Source organism: Mus musculus, chromosome 1 (assembly GCF_000001635.26).
Source record: "Mus musculus strain C57BL/6J chromosome 1, GRCm38.p6 C57BL/6J".
Taxonomy (NCBI): domain Eukaryota; kingdom Metazoa; phylum Chordata; class Mammalia; order Rodentia; family Muridae; genus Mus; species Mus musculus.
In genome coordinates this window covers 137899428-137913559 of record NC_000067.6, presented here as the reverse complement: position 1 = coordinate 137913559, position 14132 = coordinate 137899428, and the positions used below count along the sequence as shown (strand labels likewise).

At 36.4% G+C, this 14132-nt stretch overlaps 1 long non-coding RNA gene across 3 annotated transcripts in view; it reads right to left on the bottom strand.

The window, feature by feature from the left end:
• Gm4258 overlaps window positions 1–14132 on the bottom strand; it is a 64557-nt gene that overhangs the window by 49461 nt on the left and 964 nt on the right. For 2 of the 3 annotated variants that reach the window (XR_003948015.1, XR_003948014.1), the window contains exon 2: window positions 1–14132. This exon is cut by the window's left edge. The exons of the other annotated variant lie outside the window; for it this stretch is intronic. This is a non-coding gene — a long non-coding RNA (predicted gene 4258). 3 annotated transcript variants of the gene reach the window in all.

Sequence of the window (14132 nt, the reverse complement as noted above, 5' to 3'; positions counted from 1 at the left end):
CTGTAATACCTAAGGGCTCAGACTAGAACCAGAGGTGAGAGACTCCTACCTATGCATCTAAATGACTAGCTTTCTTCTGTTTTTATTTTCAGTCACAGTGAGATGAGGAGAACATCAAACCAGTAATGCCTTTTAAAGTTCAAGTTGGCATTAATTCTAAGAAGGATGTAGCTTTATGTCATATTATCATGGCTCATCAATACTTGGATGTTCAGGTCAGATAGATGTCTAATGAGTTCCAATCCAGGGAAGACTGAGAAGGGATGTGTTTAGACATCACAGAAAAGCCAAATTACTTTACTTGATAATATTTCTGTATACTAATCTCTCTTGATACACACCATAACAATGTTTGGCCAGTGCAGACAATATACCAGTCTTTTTTTTTTTATTGTTAGTTTTTTTGACAATTTCATAGGTATATGCAATTCATTCTTGTAGTTCTTCCCTCCCTCATCCCTCTCTTTTGTCTTTCTGATCCTGTCCCCTTGCCTCTACCCATCTGTCCCTTTCCCAGATTCACAACTCTTGATTTTGTTTAATGACTAATTTCTTTTGATCATTGCACTGGGCCTACCTGTTGATACCTGGGGTACACCAGGGGTACAAAGGAGAAGGCAATGTCTTATTCTTTCTCTGGTTCTAAATATACAGTTTATTTTTAAAGCAGTTATATTTATTTGTTCTAGGAGCCTGTGTGATACCCCGTCAATTTTCTTCACAGTTTAACAGTTTCTCGTTTTTTAAATCTCCTTTACCTACTCAATATGTTATCTTCTATAATTCCATCTAAACCGATGTAATGCCTCTATTAGAAATGTTTACAAATTTTACATCTGTATTGCTTCTCTATAAGTCATTCACAGTAGCCCTGAGGTCCATCTCATAGTTTGTTCCATTCAAATGAATGGAACCACTAAAATCCTTTCAAAAGGAAAAGGGCCAAGCTGAATCTCTAAGCACATGACTCAATAAAAAATATTGAGCATCAGTTCTGGGTAAGGCAGTGGGAATATATATATAATGGGAATTATATATATTGTATATATATATAATTCATGTTCTTATTATCTGAAAAATATGTTGACAATATTCTCTCTAGAGGTTTCATGGAGATTTTAGGAGCTAGAATATGTAACTAGGAATATAGAATTTTCAAGTCTCTTGATTTTCTTTGATTTAACTTTTTTCTAACAAATTTTGGGTTACTCAGAAATTCGATGAGACACATAAGACTTCCCTCGGGACTTACTAAGTGTTCAACTAAAAGCTTTAAGACGTGACACTGTAACTAAAATCAGCTTGTTCCCTGGAGGAAACAAGTTAAGTTTATGCTTGAACATTTTCCTTCTGAAAACTCTTGATTCTGGGTAATTTAATGAACACACTGCAGAATCTTTGGTCAGTCCCATGCTGTTATGTTCATGGGTTTCTTTGTCAAAGTTTAAGGAATAAATCAATATTCTTTATGTTTATGTGACATTTCATTTGTAGAAACCTGAAGTTTGAAGACAGATAGCTTACACACCTATACAATCCTAAATGGTCTGAAATGTCAAGAAAAGACACTCTCAAGACTCTTCTCTTTGAACATAGGCCAAATCATTGAAATTGGTAAGGTTGACAAGAGGAATTAAGCATCTGTAAGTCCTAGCATTACACAAGTACCATAAAATAATGTGGAGGATGATTCTCAGTGCACATAGGGTTATTGAGTTGGGGAAACTGGTCAGCAGACCATCATCAATGAGTCATTGCTCTCTGTTGCTTTGAAACTTGCTATTGTTCTTAGACCCTTGTTTTAACTGTTGAACTCCTGCATTCTATCAATCTTACCATCACTATCTCTCTACTTTTATATACTCTGCTCATAAAGAGTGGCTTATTTTGTCTTTTCCTCAGTTGTAATTAACTTTAATGATATTTGAGGTAGACAGACAGATTCGTCATGTTCCCTAGAAATTGCCCAAACCAATACCAAAGAAGATTTTCTTAAGTGAGGATCCTGGAAGTGTGTGGTGCTGGGAATCAAACTTGAGTCCTCTATGAGAGTCTTACCTGCTTTTAACGACTGAGTCATCGCTCCATCCCCAGATTTTTGGGGACACGGTGGTTTGAGAAGCCGTTTCTCTGTGTAGCCCTGGATGTCCAAGAACTCACTCTGTAGACCAGATTGGCCTCGAACTCAGAGATCTGTCTGCCTCTGCCCCCCGAGTGATGAAATAAAAGGCAAGCGCCACCACCCCACAGCTCAGATTCAATTTTTTAACCCTCTAGTAATCTCTTGATTTTTTTTATAGAAAATAATGTTGCACATTTCACTAACTAAATCTCTTAAATTCTGAATTTTTACTCTAAATGACTGACCTTATAAAATATGAACTCTTACTTTGATTAACAGATTGTTGCATTTTATGCACACTTTAATAGGCATTGGCAGTTTCTAGTCCAATTTGGTTCTTTCTTTAGCTTAACATCCCATTTACAAATGTCTTGTAAGAGGATTAAGACCTATACACTCAAAAGTGACAGAAGTAATGGGATGCCAGCCCAAATGTAACCATTGACGATGTCTCATGTGCATCTGAGTTTTTACAAAAGCCATTCAATTTGCATCTTTTCTATGTTTGTCGACTACTTTAGAAGCAGAGATAGTTTGGGCACGCAAATAGATTGTAAGACATTTGTGGCTGTCAGATTCATGGCATGTTTTGAGTGGTTGTTTGATTATCATGTCTTAAAGGAACAAATTAAATCTTTTATATGGACCGCACTAGAAAAATAATTTCAACACAGTTAAAGCTTTTATGTCTTGAGGACTACTGAAATGAATATGAAAATCACTATTGAAATCACTTGGTATAATATTTTTCTCCATGAGCTCCCATTACTCATGCTGCGGTCCTGATTCTGAAACTATTTCTATGTCTGACACCTGAAACTCTAAGTTCAAATCTCCGTGGTCATTTTGTCCATTACTGCTGTTAAGTTGGGTGACCTCACACATAGTCTGAACTAACAGACTTTACAAGGCAAGCTGCTCACAAACAAGGAATTTGAGCAAGTTCCCATTTGCAAAAATTCACAGTAAAAACTTGGCAAAGTTCTCATCATTCACTCAAGGACTAGCTTCCCTATAATAAAAATAGTGCCAGTGCCAAAATTAAAACCTCGTACATTTCATAATACATTGAGAAAATATTCATTATTTGATTCTTCCTATTACCATGTAATTCAGCACCTGGGAAGCCCTGGGTCAAACCATGACTTCCCAATGATAGCAGTTAAGCACTGTCCCTCCCTGCAATGCTACTGAGTATTCCCAGATGATCAGAGAGTTCTGGAGAGGGATTCCTTCTCAACAGAATCTTTACCTGTGAGTGACAAGTTTTCATCACTTCATCAACAAAATAGATATTTTCACAGATGACACACATTCTCAGGAAAGCAGTAGGGTCAAGGAAAGATGCTCCCCAGAAGACACCTACAGTCCAGTGACATGTTTAAGAGCAAAATAAATGAAAGCAGACAATATTATATAAATGTGAGTCTGTATTTAAAAAGGATAGAATATTTGTATAACATATAGATTATTTTGAGAGCTGGGAAGTCATCAGACAGTGAGAGGTCTAACTGTACTAGCCTAGAGATTTGTAAACATCTTGGAGATCTAGCTCAGTCGTTGTCATTCACTGATAGGAAACAAGAGGTCCATAGGGAATCACTACACCATCCAGGTCCATAGAGAGTCAGCATTTCCAAAGAAACAACCTTTCGTGGTCCTTAACCAAGGTGTTTCTTAGTTGTTGAATAAGCATAATGAGAACCAGACATGAGGATTCTGAAAAACTGTTAATGAATTAACCAGGGTGTGTGTGTGTGTGTGACACTGACTATGTAATTATCTGCAGTGGAAGAGTACTGGTAGCTAATGAATATGAGTAGCCAAAGATAACAAACAAAAGAAAAACCTCATTGAAATGATAGCACATACATTTGTAAGTCTTAGGATAAAATAAGATGAGAGCCGATGTCTATACTTTTTAATGTACTGTATAATAAAAAAGTGATGTTTGACTAAATGGTTTTATCTATAAAATGTACCTAAAATAATCTAAGATTTGTTGTGCATCAATAATATGCTTTTAAAAGAAACACTGTATTATCCTGCACATCTCGCATAAATAAAATCAGTGATTATAAGCTTGTGATAAACCCTGAATAGAATAGAAGATAGAAAAGAATGGAGCCTTTCATATGCCTCATTTTCTTCTCTGGGTCATGTGAGGCCATTGTCTTGAGTCAAAATTTATTACTGGATACTAATTACCCAATGTTGTGATAACATGCAGTTTATAAATGGACACCAAATACAGTCTGCACAAACACCCACCTTAAGTATCTGAGCCAGGTACCTCAGTTATATGTCTGTTCCATATAAGTGTTAAGATTTTTGGGCTTAAGTTGTAAATTACTACAGATATGTCCTCATGTACTTTTTCCCATGTAGTTTATTTACTAGGGAATCTACAAAAGAAACCAATTCATCTTCCCTATGTGTATTAATGTTCTCCTTAGATTTTGTATAAGAGAAGACATTAAGTGATGACGCAGGTTTATGCTCTAATGGCTAGGTGCAGAAAGATCCCTGACAAGTCTGTGTCAGAAAGTACCACCATACGGTTAATGCAAATCTCTGATAACACATACAAATGGGAAAAATTTTCAGAAATGCATTCATTTCTTCTCTTAAAGGTCAGCACGTAACTCAAAAAGAAGAAACCAAAATATAATGCAAATGTTAGTATTCCTTTCCATGGCAGTATTTACTGAATTTCCTTCAAATACCAAGCTGAGTATAGTTCTAAGAGTTTGTCAGAGTATTTTAAAATAAAGCATCATTACAAACGGCTTGTGGAGTGTGGAAGGTGAGTCCGTTGATGCAAGGAGATGACTCTAATAAATGGTCCTTTATAAAAGCAGGGGAATGTGGTAAACAGGATGCTAAAACATGATGTCATAGCCTTGTTACCCACACCTTAGGCAACATGAAGACACAGTATAAAGTATTGACTTGCACAGGCTCCACAGAAAGAGAAGAAAGATGTAGGCTTTCTCAGTATCTGCCATCCAAGTTAGTGGAGACCAGAAGAAAACTCTTTCAATATCTTACCACAATAGTTACCAAATTCTATACATAAAGGAAGAATGCATCGCAATCATTCCCCCCTCTTTGATTTTAAGATGAATTTTAAGTGGGCTAACTAGGAATTTTACATGTGATGTCTCATTTTTTAACAGCTTCTGACATATAATGGACTAAACTATGATAATGCAGATATGAAAGATGTGCAACCAACTAGAGGACAGGACTCTATTCTGCAGTCAGAGGAAAATCTGTGTGTTTCCCCCCTTAATTGTTTGGAATAAATAAAACAACATACTAAAATTTGTAAATCTTTGAAGTAGGAACATAAATCTAAATATTATTTTGCCATGAATTTCCTGTGTAGTTTGAAATAGTTTAAAATTAAAATGAAGTCTGCTCTATATTTTTCTAGCCATAAGGAAGATTTGTATATGACTACACCAATGAAATTTTAAAGTCGTTTTTAGTCAAAAATTAGAGATTTAATTTTGTTTAAACTTCAAAAATACATTTAAAGTAAGTGAACTTAGATCATGTAGAATGCTGCCTGCTAAGTAAAGACTGTTTTTTTCAAAAAAATAAAATACATTCTAAATCTTTTAAATATAGTTTTTAATACCTACCTAACTTTCTTTGTTTTATGTTTGAGTTTGGAGCCATCTCATGTTTCATCCAGGCAATTAATCATTAGATTTTAGACGCGTAAATCTGTCTGTTTCTCTTAAATTATCGACACTTATCAAATATGACATAAGCACATAACTATAATTTATAAAACTCTCATAGCTAAAAGTTTTCCAAAATGCTATTGTTTGGGATATATATATATATATATATATATATATATATATATATATATATATATCCTTTAGTTCCATGTTATAAAATAAAATTAATCTTTTAAGAGTAGGCAATGTAAAAGTATGTTTAGAGCATGTATATGTTTCAAAGAAATACCTAAACAAAAATATCTATACTTCCTACCAAGAGATGTGGTTTGGGTAGAAATAGCTATTTTAGATATCCTCACAAACATATTACAATTATACTGTAGTAATGTGTTTTAGATTCAGGTTGTAGTAATGTGTTTTAGATTCAGTTATACCTTAAAGAACGGCCATACTCACTGCTTATAAACTACAAAGGAAGTGTGTCTAAGTTTATAGAGCTTTGGAAAATGTTCCCATAACGACTGTGTATTTTTTAACATTCAGCATATTTTGCTCATTCAGGACTGGAAGTTTGCTCAGAGTGACCCATAATGTTCAAGCACTTGCACAAATGTTGCACCTGGAACAAAGAGGAGTGAAGGGGGCAAAGGTCAAAGCCAAGCCTTAATAAGCATCGACTAAACAGACTTCAGACTTAGTGAAAAGTCCAGACGCCCCCTGCAGCGTCATCTTACATCTGATTTTTCTCTTTTCAACATGGAGTATAATCCATAAATACCACCAAATCACTGGCAGCTTAGCCTCGGGTTTTAGTTTAGGGTTTTGTTTGTTTGTTTGTTTGTTTGTTTGGTTGGTTGGTTGGTTTTTTGTTTTTATCTTCTAGAGACTCCCCCCACCCCTTTGCAAAGATTTAAAAATTTAACCCTTTGCATCCCCCTATTAACCAATGAATGCCACGTTAGCTTACATCTGTAACCCTTTCCAGGACAAGAGGTGCCTTGAGTGTTTCCAAGGCAGAGTGCTGGCTGAGGGATTCCTATTTGCCTAAGACGTTTTGAATAACATTCTGATGAATGACTAATGGATCAAGACGATCAAACTTCACAGTCAGCAAAAAAGTGTGTCTTTCATGCATAGTCCACTGTGGTAGACTTAAATGGACACTTAGAGGATGGCCTAGTAGGTCATCAATGAGAGAAGCCCTTGGTCCTATGAAGGTTCTATGCCCAGTATAGGGAAATGCCAGGGCCAGGAAGTGGGAGTGGGTGGGTTGGGGAGCAGGGGGAGGGGATAGGGGATTTTCAGAGGGGAAACTAGAAAGGGGGATAGCATTGAAATGTAAATAAACAAAATATCTAATAAAAAATAAGAAATATAAAAAAATGTAACTTTATTTTGAAAAAACAAAAACAAAAAAACAAAACCTTAAAAGGAATTGCCTTTCTTCCACTTACTATCACAAAGAAGTTAAATTTGCATATGAGTTTCTATATGTGCATATGAGTGCTGAAAATGTCTAAATTTGGAGACTCTTCTAACTTCAGGTTAGGTGACACAGTCTGTCCTGATAATTTTATTGGCTTAATCTCATGGCTGCATGCTTTATTATCTCTCCTTTAACCTTTATTTTCTTTTAAACAATGCTTTTCCTCCAGGAAATATAGTTGGTCAAAGGGAGAACACAGAATAAACTGGGCATCCACCTTGAGCTTAGTAACTGAGAGAAGCCTTCCATTTGGAGGTGGGCTCACTGCAGGAGCTAGATGTGAGAGAAGCTGAGGCAAATTCAGTGGCTTGTTATTTACGACATTGCAGATTTTCAGAATGCCAGAGACATCTGCATGAGCCCCTATATTTATCCTCCCATCTATTCGTATAGCACCACTTCCTTTACAGCTAAGGATATAAAATTAGAAAACACAAGAGCGGACTGGTATGGGTATGATCCATAAGCCTCTCAATGAAAGATGAGGCTAACTGTCAGTGAGCACTAATGGCTGGGTGCACAGCATACTGGATGGGAGGCGTCTACTGTACAGGAAAGATTAAGCTGGAGAAGGCTCCTAAGCAAGAAAACCAGTACAAACAGTGTCCAGGGAGAGCTGAAGGGGGACCTGGGTTTCCACTGGATCTCAATCACAGAGTCATTGCTACGTTTCACAGGACAGGAAAGGGACACCGTGAGGGCAGACATTTTGTACAGCTGCAAAGATTCCGTAACTGTCCATAATTTTTCCTGGACTTTTTTTTTTTTAACCAAAATGAAAATTAGGATTCATGAAGCAAAATCAGAATGGGAATCTCAACCACAAACTTGCAAAAATGAAAACTACTAACACTCACTTAGCTTAATGAGATGTGGCGTTATTGTTGCATTAAATACTTTTAATCGGCCTTGACCCTCACAGAATCAAGACCTGCTTAGTAGCCAATGGTACTACAGAAAAGAGGAAAATAGAAGTAGCTGAGAACTATCACCCTTATTTAAAACTGTTTCTTGATTATTTAGTATGAATGATGAAGAATTTCAATCCCAATTTAATTTAATAATCCCCGTGATCCCATTCTCCATTATTTTCTATAGCCTGGCTCTGATTCATGATTAAATCAACTCCGTGGTTCTGATGGTAAAGATAAGCTGTAGCTAGTTATAAAGTAAAACATTAGATGGCACTTTACTCTCATTTCTATTGTTAGGTCATAGTTTTGATCTCGTAAGATTTTAAACATAGTCACACAGGGTAAGGCAGAATTGGGCAAATTGGAGCAGTGAACTCATATTTGTAATTGGCTTTTCCAATTTTAAGTCAATAAGAAAAATATTTAATATGAGAATAGCTCACATGCTTAAAGACATGATGACAGTCCTCGGTCTCATGTATGGAAGTACAAGTTTGACTCACAGAGAGTTACAGTAAGCTATCCGAACTTTAATTTTCCCAAAGTTTGTAAAAAATTGACTTCATGTACTAGTGGCTTAGACCACAACTTTCAGAACTGTAAATTCTAGCAGTCCATCTTGATATTTGTATAATTTTGACACAAAAATCCTAATGAACGTTACCATTCCTAAGATGTATAAATTTTCAAACATTTGCATGAACGTAGCTCATGACAAAGCATCTCTTTATTTGTCAATCTCTATATTTGTCAATATATTTGTTACATACTAGGCTGTCCCCCATCCCAAATAATGAGTATAACCTTGAATCCAGGGCCTGCACTGCTATAAAGCCTCTATAGGATTTTCCAGTGGCACCAATAATTGATATTTACTTTCTTAATTTCTGTCTGCTTTTAAAATGTGCACCACGAGTTCAACTTTTCTTCTAAGATTTTATGTCAAAATAATGTCAGTATCTCACAGTTTGCCATTCCAAAAACATACTTAGAACATAGTACTTTTAACTGTAAAAATGAATATAAAGATAATGATTTGAGTCAAGAATTTATCCAAAAGAGCGTCTGAGTATAGCTCAGTGGTCAAATCTGTGCTTAGCACACGTTAGGCCTTGGGTTCAAGCCTTAGCACCACAACATCCCTAAAATGAGCTTGACAACAACAAAAAAATTATGGGTGCCTACCAAAGTAGATACCCACTTTCAAAGCATATATAACTAACTTCATTGAACTATATATTATGTATATACATATGTATATACATATATACATACATATCTCATCTTCTATTTCCAGTATTATTGTTAGAAAAAGTATGAATAAACATCAAGGAAAATATTTTTCATTTCTTATCATTCATTTACAATATATCAAAAAATCTTGATAATTAATATTTCCATAAAATTGAAAATGCATGCAGATAATACTAATAAATATCATGTATACATATGACATAATAATGATTTACATAAGGAATGGGGAAAATAAATATGACATTCTATCTTCCTATCTCAATTCAATTGTTATGCTACTATTTTAAGGTACTTTTTTAAAAAACAAAGCTGTGTAAGTGAATGACAATTCTTTTGGATTTTTATGATTAAATGAGAGAATCAGATCAACTAATTTACACTAAAGAATAATCATGCAGTTATTTAATGTTAAACATTTTCAATATTTTCAGCTAGTTTGGATAGGCTAGGAAGGGTAAAATACAAAGCCAGAGCTGAGGCAGAGGCTTACAATGCCTCTAGTGATTTCTGTCCCGGCCCTTCCTCTGCACATGGTCAATTAGAATTGAAAATCCTGTGCTGATTTCATTCGCTGGAATTTTTAAGCAGGTCAGGAAGAAAGATGTTATTGAAAGGAAGAGTCTCATCTAAATAAGAAAGGAGCGTGTGGCCATCTGGTCTTAGCTATACGTATAAAAAGTTATTTCAGCTGAACTAAGGGTTGGTGTTTTAAAAGATGTGCCAAAAATCAACCCAAAATTCATTTATTTGTTTTATATATATATATATATATATATATATATATATCCTAAATGTTTCTGTTTAAACTTCCAAATATGCATTTGGTTCATTTCCTATCTGTGATTCATGAGTCGGTCTGACCCCAGTGTCTCCCTGGGCCTGAGTAGGTTGCAAGCAGAGGGCCAGTCCATCACTTTCCATACTCTCTGCCATCACGAGGGCATCTAACAAAACAGTGGCTCTTTTGTAAGTTATAAAAATCACTTTGATAGTATTCATTCCAATTAATCTTGAGTTCAGCACGCGTTCAGAGTGGAGGTAGGAGATTTGGAGCATAGAGCAGCTGAACCAGTTCCCCTTCTTAGCTATTGCGACCAGAGTTTCCTTCCATCTCTGAACACTGCTTGGGCATCTGTGCACAATAATTTCAGGCCTTTAACCTACAGGGTAAGCTTTAAAAAACACAATCTTTTTCTTCATGAGAGATTACGACCACAGAGTGTACTTTCAGGAATCAACTGGGTGCTCAGAAACACAGTCTAGTTCTGTAGTAATTATTGTTCTGTTCTTCAAATTTGGATTGAAGTTTTTGAGTTAGGAAAGTAGTAGGGTGTGTAGTATCTATAATAATATCTCACCCACTTTACTCAGTACCTGAGCATGATTCTCACTTAGAAGAATCATAACCAGTGGATCTTGCTACCCAAGTTTCATTGTATTAAAGTACAGTCACACTCTACGTTTCAAACCCTCTTGTACAATAACAAAAATAAATTGTGACCACAATCCTATATTCTAGTGTGCATGTTAAATATCACCCACACCTGGTCACAACCCTCAGCTGATGCTGAGGAGCCAGTAAAATCTACAACAAAAAGACTTGGAGTAAGAATATTCTGTGATCACCAAGGCTCTTGATGCATCCCTGACATGAAAGGACATGGGTTGTTTTCTGTTTGGGTACATCTATCTCCTGTTTGTTCTGCTATTTCCAATAAACCATTACCATTGTGTAAGGAGAACAAACTATAGGAAATTGTTTGCTCACAGTTATGTTCTGAAACACCATTTGTTCTTGAACTGGCCTTACGTCGTCCAGCTATTTCAATCAAGTCCATTATCTTCTTGTCTTTGAAAGATGCCTTTCTAGTAACCTGTATCCCCAGAGGGCCAGGTCAGGTCTGCCTTTTAGAAAGTAGGGTGGAATCAAAAACAGCTTGTTCATTTTCTCTCTTGGAGAAAGAAATTAAATTATTTTTCATCAGGCCAGAACTTCAGTGTGTGTTGGGAGGGAACCTTTACACGAAAATAGAAAGTCATGCCTTAGAAAAAGTTATTTACTTGTTTACATTGGAGTGTTACGCCACAGAAATACCAGTCAACTTATATAATTTTTGTAAGTACAAAATGTGTTAATTCTTCAACTGTATGCTTTTCTGGACAATAATCAAATGAAGCAGTAATTTTTTATTCTCTTGCTTTAAAACAATCACATAATACATTGGCAAATAAATCCGTTGTTCTGTTGATCCTTTACTGCAATTGTTCACAGACACAGGCTTTCAAAATCTTTTCTAAATTAGAAGTACAAAGAATGAATTTCAACGCTTACAAAACTGAATATCAAATGCCAGGCATGTCTGAGCTAGCAAACATATCATAATTCCTACATTATTAATAAGTTACATATAAAAACTTGATAAGGTGTAGAATGCATGTGGAATTTTTCTCCATCTCTATCTCAAATTACAGGGTGGCAAAAGAAATTATCTTTCTTCCATTCGACATAAGAAAAATAAAATAATACCATATGTATGTTAATAAAGATCTGAGGACTTGATTGGTAGGTGACTCTTTAGGGAAGACCCCCAAAGTAGAGATGAAAAATATAGAGTGAACAACTGCACAAACACTGAATCCAAGTTCCAGCTAATCCAGAGACATACGCACAAAGGCACAAAATGGGCATCGCTTCAAAATCATTTGTATAAATGATTCTTTCCTTGAGGAATTTTAATAGTAAAAATCAATTAAAAGTAATCGCAAATGACAAATACCAATTCATAATGACTATTACTTTTGTAAAATTTTGAGCCAAATTATTTTAAAACGCTTTTCATTTCATCTATTCATATTGAAATCTAGCCACATGTATAATCAGCATGTTAATAAGGCGTACTAGAAGCACAGAACTCTGGCTACATGACTATATCATGATAAGCACACCCATACTGCCCCGTAAACACATCTGAGAGAGAGAGAGAGAGAGAGAGAGAGAGAGAGAGAGAGAGAGAGAGAGAACTCTGAATAAAAGACTGCTTTCCTATGTCTGTTGGTTAACCCCGCAAACACTTGAACTTCCTATGGGCACACACCCAGCAGACGCTGGCGTCTAGGTGATTGAAAATGTTGCCCACAAAGGCAAAATTTTATCTGTGATGACATCACCAACTAACCTGGCTTCGTTGTGATAGAGTGATGTGTTTTTCTGGCTCATGTGTGCGCCTTAAGTGTGTGGGAGACAGAGAATGAGAAAAAGACACAGAGGCAAAAAGAACGATGCTTACAGAACTGCAGCCTCAGAAACCCTCTGCAGCCCTCTCAGCAAGGCTTGTAAGAACCTTCCCACAGACCTCAGACTTCCCCCCCACCCCGATCTTATATAGCTTAAGTTTGTTCAAAAATGCATTCCCCACACCAGTGAATTCTGTTTCGTTTAGTTAACACACTGTAAATCCTCAAATATTCTGCCAGGATCCGTGGAGATGGGATTTCCACACCAAATGAGGCGTGTGCTTCTATGCGAAATGGTGCAGGAGTTGCAGTGTCCCTGGAGACCTGCCTTCGAGTGCTTGAGACATCTCGGTTTTAAAGGCAATGAAAGGGTTAAAAATTGAGTCTGTCTAGGGTAGGAGAAAGGGGATATTGTTGTCTTTAATCTTTCCGCAGTATGTGTACGACTTCCATCCCGGATCTGCACATAGTGGTGGAAAGGCTCGGCATGCATTGCGTGCAAGCTCCTTGATTGTAGAAGGGGGGTGGGGGGGGGGGGGACCTGGCTGGAGTCCAGACAGGCTGGAGCTCTGTTGATCATTATGTCTAGCCTTCAGGTGTCTCAGCGCACAGTGGGCGGCAGTGGGGGAGGTGTAGATAACATGAGAGAGCAGACAAAGAAAAACTGGTGTATTTTTAAAAGATTATGTGAAATTCTGTGCTCAAGCCTCCTTTAAAAAAAAATGATTCCTAATGTCTTGGACTTTCATAATTACAGCACCGGCTCGGCTCTGGCACCTCTCTAAGCCGTAATTAGTTCTGTCTGGAGCCTCTGAATAATTCCTTTCAATAATTGATGGAGTTAATATTCTCTTTTAAAAATGGGGAGGGCAGTGTGTTCTTATAAACTCTCTTTCTGTCAGAGTCTTTGTTGTTCAGAATCTTCATCAGTCATAATCACACTGATCTGATTTGCAGTTTCATTTCTTATGAGACCAAACATAACTTTTTAAGGATTTAGATGATTCTAGAAGGAAAGACACAATCCAGCATTGCTGGATTACCCTAGTTGACTATGAAAAGAAAGCAGTAACAGGAACAATTTCTACCATTTGTTTCCAATTGTTTTTTTTTTTTTTAAATGCTGCTTTGAATGTCACTTCTGTTTAAAACTCCATCAAAAAAAAATCTTACCATAAATACAACTTAGATGTTAGCTATAGCCTTGCCTCCTCCCGCAGGAAGACATTCTAAATTATTTTATTCTTTGAGGATTCTTCTATGAAGAAGCTTCGGCATGCTTCCTCCCCACCCCCCACATCCTCACCCCACCCTATTAGGAATTTTAAAAAAATCTTTATATGGAGGCCTGGCTCCTAAGACAGAAAGCTGTCTTTTCCTTCTCCACACTGGCCACTTTCAGCTGCCGTCACTCGTGCCCGGAC